The following is an 11,834-nucleotide window of genomic DNA, read 5'->3' on the forward strand; positions in this document are numbered from 1 at the left end:
GTTAATAAAGATAACACATGAAGGGGATTCCTTGCAAACATAGAAGCTGCCATGGAAGCTGGAAACATGGGAGTTGCAAACATGGGAGTTGCCATGGTTTACCAGGTGCATGGAGACAACAGCCACTGAGTGACATACCTACAGCTCTAGAAGCCAGCATGGAAGCAGAATTATAATACCTATGAAGTATAGTAAATGGTGACTCACTATGTATGGAACAGCCAGGAAGAAAGTCATTCCCAGTAAAAATTTTATATCCTCCGAGTCTCACAGGCAATGACTCAATATAAGAAGTGAACTATAGACATAGTTTTCCAAACTCAATTGGTCATTAAAAATAAAAAGGTCATTTCTGGGCCAGAGGATAGATTGTGTGCACTGAATATGTGCAGTTTTGATTCTGCTGAATGATGCAAACCCCAAAAGAATTAAAACCATTTTCCCCCAGTAAAAAGAAATCCTACAAACATTAACAGGAATTACGCATATCCCAAGGAAAGCACAAGCATACACACACACACACACACACACACACACACACACACTTATTTAAATGCTTTCTCAGGAAAGTTCAATAAATATGTCTTTTTTGTTTAAAAATCTGGTAATCTCCTGTCAAAAAGGAGAACCAAGCTGTCCATCTATTCTTCCCATTCAGTCCTGATTGTCCATCTGTTTTAATAACTGGCGGTCATAGATAAAAAAAACAAGAAAGTTGCTGAAGGAAAACTGCTCGGCACACTTCCTAAAATTTTGCACTACATGTGATTTCTGCCAAATACTACATATCACTGTTTTCAATCAATATGATTCAGATTTGCCACACCCACTTGCTACAGGAAAATAGTCACCATATATAACTAAGATTTATGTTTAAAAATCATAAACCAATCTCAACTAACACTCCCCCCCCCCCCCCCCCACACACACATATATATTATGTGCAGATAACCTCTAAGGGTCTTACTTTTACCCATCAAAGCCAGGAAGTTCTGAGTCATGCACAAAGTCGTTGCTTGTTTGGGGTTGGGGTTTTTTTCTACTTATGTGCATAGGAGCGTGAAGTGGTTTCACAGCTCATAAAAATCAAGCCGTGTTTGAAAAACTTGAGCAATGTCTCAAAACAAAGAGAATGGTAGGTCTTATCGCCTAAGTTTTACTTTCCTTACTTTCTGGGTTCAAGTCAAGCCCCTCAGGAGTATTATTTCAAAGCAAATGGGAAGGATTTGTCTAAGCAACTCCCCTTAATGCTGGTTCTTGCCACTGAAAATATAAACTCCACAGAATTTGAGAATTAATTTTCTTTTCGTTAGAACAGGGAATCAGAGCTCCTAGGCCAGTGGTCACCAACTAGTAGATTGGGATCTATTGGTAGTTCATGGAGCCTCTGATCTTGACATGTTTGGCCAAGAGGCTATCAAGCACTGGCACTTCAGCTGCCCCTCCCCACACTGCTGTGCACCTCCTTCCCTTTGCCTTGGAGCTACCCCTCCCTGGGAGCCTCCTGCTTGCTGTGCAGGGCATGGAAGGGAGAGGAGGGGTGCTGATGTCAGGGTGCCCCCTCTGTCACCCTGTATTCTATCTCCACAGGGCGGCACAACAGGGCTTGGGATGGCGGGAGTTTGCTAGCTGCTTTGGAGAGTGGGCCAGGGCTAGGGCCAGGGCTAGGACAGGGGTGAGCCTACCTTAGCCTCACTGGCCCACCACTCAGGAGTCACCTGAGGTAAGCAATGTGCAGCTGGAGCCATCTCCAATCCCCTGCCCCAGTCATGAACCCCCTCGTATACTGCAAACCCCTGTCCTAGCCCTGAGCCCCCAGTACCAAACTCCTTTACAGAGCCTGTACCCTGAACCACCTCCTGCACCCCAACCCCTGCCCCAGGCTCAGCTCAGAGCCCCTCTCTCACACCCCTAATCCCCAAGATCAGAGCCTGTGCCCCAACTTGCTAAAAGAGAGGGAGAATGAAGTGAGCAGGGGTGGGGCCTCAAAGAAGAGGCAGGAAGGAGGAGGGGCAAGGATGTTTGGGTTTGAGGTAGATCCTAGATTGCACTTAAATTCACAAAGTGATTTCGTGCTTAAAAAGGTTGGAGACCACTATTCTAGGTGCTAGTGTCAGCTCTGCCCTGACCATGTGATTTAGGGCAAAAAACTGACTGTTTCTGCAGCTTAGTTTCCCCACTTGTAAAGTGGGTGTCAATAATAATTACCTACTTCAGAGGAATTTTGTATAGTTTCTTTAATACATACTTATGAAGTGTTGGGAGCTGCTTAGATTAAATGTTTCATATGAGGGCAATATGCTGTAGTCACTAAAAGACAGCGATTGAGCAAGGAGGAGAAAAAAACTCACTTGAGTGAGCACAGGGTTGATTAAGTGCCTTGAAAAAAGTAGTAGTGAATGAACAATCACCTATAGTCACATGTTAACACAAATATGATCTACTGAATGTACACAGTTTCAGGGGGTTGTGTAATTAATGGCATGTAGACAGTTATCCTTCAATAGAGCTGACATCTGTCAGGAACTCATCTTGCTGCAGAGGTCAGTCACCTACCAAGCCAGTGAGCTCAGCTGGGCACAATGTACCCTCACTAAATGACTGTGTTCCTTGATTATACAGAAGGGCTTCGTCTAGACTGGCATGATTTTCTGCAAATGCTTTTAACGGAAAAGTTTTTCTGTTAAAAGCATTTGCGGAAAAGAGCACTTTTTGTGGAAAAGTGTCCGTGCCAATCTAGATGCGGTTTTGCGCAAAAAAGCCCCGATAGCCATTTTTGCCATCGGGGCCTTTTTGCGCAAAACAGTTTTAGCTGTCTACACTGACCCTTTTGCGCAAAAACATTTCCAGAAAAGGGCTTTTGCCTGAACGGGAACGTCAAAGCATGTGCGCAAGAAGCACTGATTTTGGACAGTAGAACGTCAGTGCTTTTGCGCAAAATCAAGCGGCCAGTTGGCAAGTTTTTGCGGAAAAACTTGCCGGTCTAGACGCAACAATTGACTAATAGATCGCCATTTCAGTCTTGTAGCAACCACAATGGTGCCTGACCTGCTTCCTGTGCTGGCCCTGGCTCCAACCCATGCCTGGTCTCACTCCAGTCCTATTCCCTACTTGCCTTAGGACTGCTGGCTCCATCTCCCGGCTTTCTCCTGACTATGCCTCTGGTTCTGCACTTTGATTCTACACCAGCTGCTCCGTCAGACTCCTGTTCTGACCACAAAGTCGCACAGCTTACACCCCAAAGTGACACCACCTTTGTATAAATCCCCATAACCCTGTGACTGATATGGAATGTTCCAGACGCAGTAGGTACCTGCTGTGCTTGCTGGTGTTACATCTAACTGTTGCACTAAGGCCAGGTGTAAACTCAATACTTTTGCTGGTGGGATAATGTTGGCTAAAGATGTGAATATTTTCAAGGACAGTCCTATACCGACAAACACCCAAGTATAGATGCAGTTGTACCATCCCCAAAAAAGCACTTGTTGGATGCTTTTAGCAGCAGCTGCACTCACACGAGTTGCCAGGCTAGTTATACTGACAAATGCTGATTGAAGTGCTCTGAAAAAAGCAGGAGCCATTCCTAATCTGAACACTTAGCTTTGGTAAGGCAATGCTTAAAGTGACTCATTCCCTGACATGACTCAATTAAAACACATTTTTTTGCAAGGATAGCAATTCATTGCGACCCATTCCCCAACCACACACAGATCTCCACACACACTGTAAGCATGGCCAGCAAATTATTCTAGTATACATTAGAGCTAATAGAATGACAGCAGCACAGAAGGTTTGGCTGACGGCCTGGTGTAAAGGAGTTACAGAAACTTTAAAGGTAAGGAAGGCTGCATGCATGGGGAGAGGTGGGCAGGAGTGCAAACTTCAAAACAGTGGGGCCTGATCCAACAAGCCTTTCGCACACTGAAAAACAATAGAAATCACTCTGCACATAAACTGCCTGCCTGATTAGCTCCCCAACTACAATACTGTAAAACAACTGCTTATGTTCCCCTTTGACATGATGGTTTGTAACAGTCCTTTGAAGGACAAGCCAACGTAACAGACTAGAACATAATGGCCAGACAGATGGTGAACTGAGACTGGCTATTATGAAAAATAGGCTCACTTAAAAGTACATACCTCTTCCTCCCAACCCTCTCCTAAGAATGAGAATGTACAAGAAAAAAAATGTACGTGTTGCAGTCATAAAAACTAGAAATGAAAAAAAAATGCACTACATGGTGGCCACTGGCAGTGAGGCCAGGAGTCTGGCCAGGACTGGTAGAAGTGGGGGAGCAACTGAAGCAGGAAGCGAAGCCAAGCAGGGTAGGTTGTAACTTACCTCCCTTTGTCCGGCAAACTCCCTTGTTCAGACCCAGTCAGTCCCCAAGGGCGCTGGACCAGGGAGGTCTGACCTGTACAAAGAACCAGCACCACTACATTGATACGGATCTGCCTGACCGTAGTCCATTGACTTCAGTAGGCCTTTATTCATTATGATATCAAATGTTAATATCTTGTGAACATTTTAACATGGAAGGTCTCATCTACATTATCATCATCATCATCAACAACCACCTTGGGCTCAACACCCATTAGTGTCCGATGCCTCCCTCACTATTTCCTTCCTTCTTTCCCTGTCCAGTGCAGAGTGGCTTAGTTTCTGTAGACGAGCTCCGCACCAATCTACTGTATCATCTACCCATTCTCTGTGGGGTCTGCCTCTCCTATTTGGAGCATCTGTTATGCCGAATACCAGGGTCTTTACTTTTTGCTCGTTGTTCATCTGCAGATATGCCCAAATAGCTGCAACTTCCATTGTATAACCTTCTGCAGTAGGTTCTCTTTCAGCTGTATCTTCCTATATAACTCCTCGTTGGTGACCACTTGCATCCATCCTATTTTCAGGATCTTTCTATAAGAACTCCTTTCAAATGCCAATATCCTTCTCTTCATATCTTTCGTTATCACCCATGTCTCACATCCATACAACATGCTGCAAAATACATACATTTTCAAGGTGCTCAGCTTCATTCCTAAGCTAATCACTTTACTTTTCCTAAACATCCATTTTTATATTAGTAACAAAACACGGATGTAAAATTGTGTAGGTTTTTATGTTTGCATCTCAAGTTCTAAACTAATGGCTTTAAATATGTGTATGTTTACACACAAAAAGAGACTGCTAACGCCAAATTAACACCCAAGTTGCAACCCTTTGTGAGAACATATAGATCAAAATGAATGTTCACTGTTGGGTTATAAATACCCAAAGTGAAAGCTTTATTATGGAACAGGTGATAAATTCTTGACTGGAGCAGAATTATCAGATGCTACCCTTCCAAAGTGTTCACTTGTCATTTCTCGTCAGCACTTTCTGCTGAGACTGCAAATGGCAATGTTTTTCGGTTCCTCTTTTTATACATTACTCGTCCATTGTATTGCTCTCTAGACTAGAGCATTGAAAATTCTGTATAAGCATGCAAAGAATGACATAAGCTCCTTCTCTTTGGGGGAGGGGGAGGTTCAGCACTTCCATCACCCCCAGCTTATTTGCATTCTCCATTATCAAAGATCAGTTCAGTATTATTCCTACTTTACATATGAGAAATTGAGGTATTTGTGTTAGATGACATCCTGATTAAATATAAAAACCTCTGCCATTTCTATACTGGCACGTTTGCCATGGCTATCAGCAATGAAGATGCACCCATACTAGACTAATGGCAGAAGCATTAGAAATTCCCAGTATAATTGCTTTCACTTGCTGGGCCTGGACAAGTCACATGACATTTGGTGCTCTGTTTCCCTAGATGTAAAATGTGGATAATCCATAATCAACTTTCATTTAAAAAAAAATGAGATTCACATGACTACGATACAGACATGGTGGTGCGCTATACGGTCATTTGTGTTGAATGGTCCCTTGAAACTCTTTTTCCTTTGGCAAGAGTCTGTATGGGAGGGCTTTGGCTGCTTAAATCCTTCAAAATTGCACTTTCCAAGCTCATTCACAGTTGGCTGTATATACAGCCACCTTCAGTTCTATGAATTTTTCTTCTGCACCTTGAGCACAACTCTACCGGGTCTGTTATCTTGTTCCCAAGTGGTGCAAGAATCTTACTTGCTGAAATCATCCAAATATTTATTTCTTTGTGGGAAAAAAACAAACCAATGGATGTTAAGAACACAGCTTAACTTTTGATACTTGACATTGTTTTTTTCCCTCTCTTCAGCTGCTTTCAATGGCCAAAATTTCCCTCCCTGCAAGACAGTTATCATCACTGCTATTGAATACTCAATACTTAGCTGCCTCACAGATATGCCATCACCCAAATATAGTCCTCTGAGGACCCTGAAATGCCATTGATGCAAGCCCAATCCAATTTGCATCCAAACCTTCTGTTGTCAACCAACTACCCAGGTGGATAAAAACAATATACCCATTCAATGTGATTGCCATCTACGTACAGCGTTGGCAGGTCATTCAGTTCTCTTTCATAGGAGGCATACATAGCTTTAGTTTAATCGCTTTTGACCTTAAGGTCCATTACATTCAACAGTTTTTCACAGTTCCTCCAGAATTACCTGTAGATAGTCTCTTCAAGCGAGGCAATTTCATTTGCATACCCAAGATTATCTCATCGATGTGGCAAAAGGGCAGAGCTATCTACTGTGTTTTTAACTCACTTAGATTCAAAGAGAGAAATCTGGTTTCCTTTTAGATCCTGCTTTAATTTCAAATGTCATTTCCATGTTATTCTTACTGATGTGACAGAATACAAAATCAAGACCATAAATTGCAATATAGGAAAATTGCACTCATCTTTCTCAGCTCACCAGTGGAAAAAAAATAAAATGAAAAACACTTAGAAATGTATAAGTTTTGTAAAAAGGTCTTTGAAGTTGGCACTGCTGATGCAATCAGGGAGGTGGCCATCTTGATGAAAAGGAGGTCATTTGAGAGGCTGACAGCACATGGGAAGAACTGTCATGCAAACAAGTTTCCTATAATAGGAATTCATTTCACAAAGACGCAAGCTACACTTTATAAATGGTGGCAATTGCTGCTTATTCTGTGAACTTTCATATTGCTGGGCGTGTAAAAGGGGTGTACATTTTCTTTTCACCACTTATCTTCTGCAGTGTAAGGAAGATGAGAGAACCTTAAAAGTACAAACCCTTTAGAAACTCTGCTTTCAGACATACAGAACCTGAGGGCTGTGTCTAGATTGCACCCCTTGTCCGTAAAAGGGATGCAAATTAGACACAGCGCAATTGCAAATGAAGCGGGGATTTAAATCTTCCCCGCTTCATTTGCATAAACATGGCTGCTGCTTTTTTCCGGCTCGGGGCTTTGCCGGCAAAAAGCTCCAGTCTAGAAGGGGATCTTTTGGAAAATAAAGCCTTTTCCGAAAGATCCCCTATTCCTGGAATAAGGGAGCTTTCAGAAAAGGCTTTATTTTCCGAAAGATCCCCGTTTAGACTGGCGCTGTTTGCTGGCAAAGCCCCGAGCTGGAAAAAAACGGCAGCCATGTTTATGCAAATGAAGCGGGGAAGATTTAAATCCCCGCTTCATTTGCAATTGCGCTGTGTCTAATTTGCATCCCTTTTCCGGAAAAGGGGTGCAATCTAAACACAGCCAAGGAGTCCTGTGGCGCCTTAAAGACTAACTGATTTATTTGGGCATAAGCTTGTGAGAGCAAAGGCCCACGTCATCAGACCTTGTTTTTGCAGATACAGACTAACAAGGCTATCCCTTTGATACTTGGTACAAAACACTGAAACTCGTGACTCACAGAGGATTATTCACCTTGCAAGGTCCTCTATAAAGTGTCACAACAATTCCAAGTGCTGAAAGCAAGAGCTCTAGTCCTTCCTCACCTACTCGCCCTACAAGATGATCCCTTCAAGAGAGTCACCCACCCTCAGATCAAGCACCGGTTAAAACCCATCCTCCCACCCAACATTCCTAAGAAGTTGTGCCCTTCAGTGCAATGAAGTGCTGGGCCTCCACCCACTAATAACCCAGCTGCTCTGGGTGTGTTTTGCTTTCAGCTTCTGCTTTCTACCATTAAAACAGTTCCTTAACTATAGAAAGTGGTGAAACAATTAACAGAATGAAGTGTAAGGAAATAGATTTAGAATGGGGTAGGCAAAAGGCAAGAAACAATTAAGTCTCTAATTGAGCTGGCTTTGCAGTGCTCATTGCTTTGCTACATTTGCTTCCATGATGTTCAGCTTCTCAACTGCACACTTCATGTGTTCCTCCACCCTGCTCAACATCTCCTTCCCTCCCTGAAGGATCAGTCAATCCTGGACAGTTAGCCAAAGATGTAACAACATATTTGGGGAACTCCATTCATTCCCCTCCCAGCTTTCCAACCCCAACCCTCTTAGGAGGGCTCTTAATTTTTTTTAAATGTCACCTTCTCCGGGGCATTTCCTGTCCTGAATGTTGCCTATTAAAGCCCAGTTTCTTTCCACTTAATGTTGAAAACTATGTAGATTCAGCTCCAGAATTTCAAAATAAACTAATGAGGCAATACGACAGAAATTTCCTCTTTCTCCAGTAGATCATCCCCAGTAGAGGCCCTCTCATTGCCAAGTGTTTTACAGTAACCCTTACCCATCCCAGTCTCCAGCCTTCAATTAGAATTACCTTCCAACATGACCCCGGGGTGTGGAGGGATAGCACAAGGTCCTTTGTACTCTGTAGATGCCATAGCAGGACAGGGCAGAGTAGTCACAAAGAAATGTCCATGCACCTCCTCGCAGCATGGAAAGGATTTCTGAACCAGCCTTAAATAAACTACAGTAGAAAGCTGAGATGGGGCAGTGGTGAGTCAACAAAATCCACATTTGAGCAGATGCAGTGGCTTTCAACTCCAAATGACTGGTATGTGGAGACATTTTCAAAAATGTGCAGCGCCCAATGCACTGAGCCCTTAGTTCACACATTCCTAATGGAAAGGAAACAATTATTAAACAAGTCAATCTATATCTGCTCAAGTCTAGTGAAGGTGAGATATGTGGGACTGACTGTAGTAGCATGTATCCTTCTTCTCACGCCCAAACAATTTCTATATTTTAGGGCTACTTCATGTCCAGAATAAAAGTTTCGCCTAGAACATGTTTCTTCCACTCAATAAAATTCTGAGCCAAGTTCATCCTAGATATGACTATTTTTAAAGTTTCCCTAGCCTGAAGCCTTTGTCAGTCCTCAGTGTGAGTAGAGTGCACATCACCTTGAAAACAAATTCTATGGCACTGCATGTTGCTCAGACAGATCTTGAACTGCACTAAGGTCCAAAACAAAAGCTGATGTGTCACTAGCAGTCTTGGAAGCAGCTGGAGTTTGTCTGACAGGCGTTTGTCCTGGAACTTCCACAGGGTGGCAGCACCTCAAAACACTTCTGGTTCACTTTTACATTGGGGCATTCATCGCAGTTTTAAAGGTCACTAGCAACGTTCTGCTGGAAAGTGACTACACACCAAACAGACAGTGGAAACAGTTACATGCCAGTTCTGCTATGCAAAACTGCTTGCTCAATAGATGTTATTCAGTCTATATGCATGCGCATTCTAAGCAGCTATTGCATACTACTATGTTTAAATCATCAGGCCTTCCTACACTATGACCCCAAATTTCTGGGCTGTCTGTTATAAGCAATGAAATGGAGAAACTGAACTCCCAAGATTTTTCTAGATCCTGACCCCATATATCAAATATAAAGCATTCCACAACCCTGTCTCCTCCAGCCAGAATGTCTTTAACTATTAACTACCTGCTGGACTGTGAAGGATTTCTAAGGGCATATAATGAGTTCTGTTTTACTCAGTGTGTTAGGTCTGCAGTGAGCAATGTAAAAAACTCATTTTTGTTATGTGACAAGCTCAGTGTCCTACTTGAACAACCAGAAATACTGTGGATGCCATTCTTCTCCCACAGAACTCAAGCTACAGAGAATTGAAATTTCTCCTTGTGCTCCTTTGTCAAGATCTCAGTTCAAAATGCCAGAAGGTCAGACAATAAGTTAGGCTATTAGTCCCTACAGGAGGCTAGAAAATAATTTCAAAACATGATGCCCCCATCCACTGTAACAGATGAAACCATTGTGGAAATCAGTTAAGCTAGACCAATATTGAGCTGTGTTATATTTAGAGGTTTTGCTCAGAACTAGCGGATATTTTCCAAAGCCTGCTAGTTACAACTGGCTCTACATTCCCCGAACAGTACTCTGATTAAGCACGTACACAGTCCTGCCTTACAACACACATGGGATATACAAATAGAATCTTCAACACAACTTTCTTTGAATTCAGCCAAACCACTTTGGGAGAAGAAATGGGTGGCAAAGAGAGATGTCGAAAGAAAGGACACAAGAATGTTAAAACTGTATCTCACTTCAATGCCATTTGAACAATTCTAATCTAATACAAAAATCAAATTTCTGTAGACAGCTATACTCCACCAGTACAGAAGGACAATCTAGGAACTTAAATCAAATACATCTTATTTGGTAGCTTGTGTGTCTCCGTTCCCCAAAATGGGAAGGGGGGAGAATACAGGCACTCTATTTTTCTTAACATTAAAGCTGAAAACTAGCAACACCACAAATGTCAAAAGGATACAATGTTCTCTGAGACGCTAACTGAAAATTACTGTTTGTTAAGGGCAAACATATTACACTGACTTGGCTCCAATAGAACTTCAAAAGATTTAGATATTGATCATTGTTATCATTGTCACTGCCAAAAAGAAGGGAAAGAAAGGAATACAAACTCAAGCAATGGAATTGCCCTGACAGAGCACAACAATGGCTGGAAAATCAAAATCATTCAAGATGAAACAAAATCCCACCCTCCCTCTTTCTCAGTGTTACTGTACAGATTCTTACAGATTCTTAGCCCCACACATTCTCAATAAACTAGGGTTCTGACCATACAATGAGTCCTCTGCTGGCATAGGGGTCTGTCCACGCAGAGGTCGTTAGAGGATCAAGGACTAGGTGACTGATGGTGGTCACCATCATAGCTTAATGAATAATCCATAGACATTAAGATGAGGGGTCTTTGTGAGGAAGGATAGAACAGCTATTTGAGGACTAACGTGTGACTTAGGAGACCCAGGTTTAATTCCCTGCTATGCTAATGGCTTCTTATGTAACCTCAAGCAAGTAACATGAAGCCTCATGCTATTCACTTTAAAATCAAGAGCAAAACTCCCATTGTCTTCAGTAATGTAAGAGAAGTAGTGAGAATAAGTACATTAAAGACTGTGCGATGCTCAGACACTATGGCTACGTCTATATTGGCAAGATTTTGCTCAAATACTTTTAACGCAAGAGTTTTTGCATTAAAGTATTTGCGCAAGACAGTGTCTACACTGGCATGGGCCTTTGCACAAGAGATGTGCTTTTGCACAAAAGCATCCATGCCAGTGTAGACACTCTTGCGCAAGAAAACTCTGATGGCCATTTTAGTCATCGGGCTTTCTTGTGCAAGTTATTAACGTTGCCTGTCTACACTGGCCTCTTGCGCAAGAATAGTTGCGCAAGAGGGCTTATCCCTGAGCAGGAGCGTGAATATTTGCACAAGAAGCACTGAATTTATACATTAGAACGTCAGTGTTCTTGCACAAGTACTCGCGGCCATGGCAAGATTTTGCACAAAAGCAGCTGCTTTTGCGCAAAATCTTGCCAACGTAGACACAGCCTATGGTTACAGGGACCATATAAGCACCTTAAACTCAAGATAGGGAACCATTCTTCATGAAGAGCCAGTCAATGACAGTCATCTCATCAACAGTAGTATCCACCTTTGGACTACCA

The sequence above is a fragment of the Pelodiscus sinensis genome, chromosome 3 (genome assembly GCF_052426305.1).
Source record: "Pelodiscus sinensis isolate ZL-2025 chromosome 3, ASM5242630v1, whole genome shotgun sequence".
Taxonomy (NCBI): Eukaryota; Metazoa; Chordata; order Testudines; family Trionychidae; genus Pelodiscus; species Pelodiscus sinensis.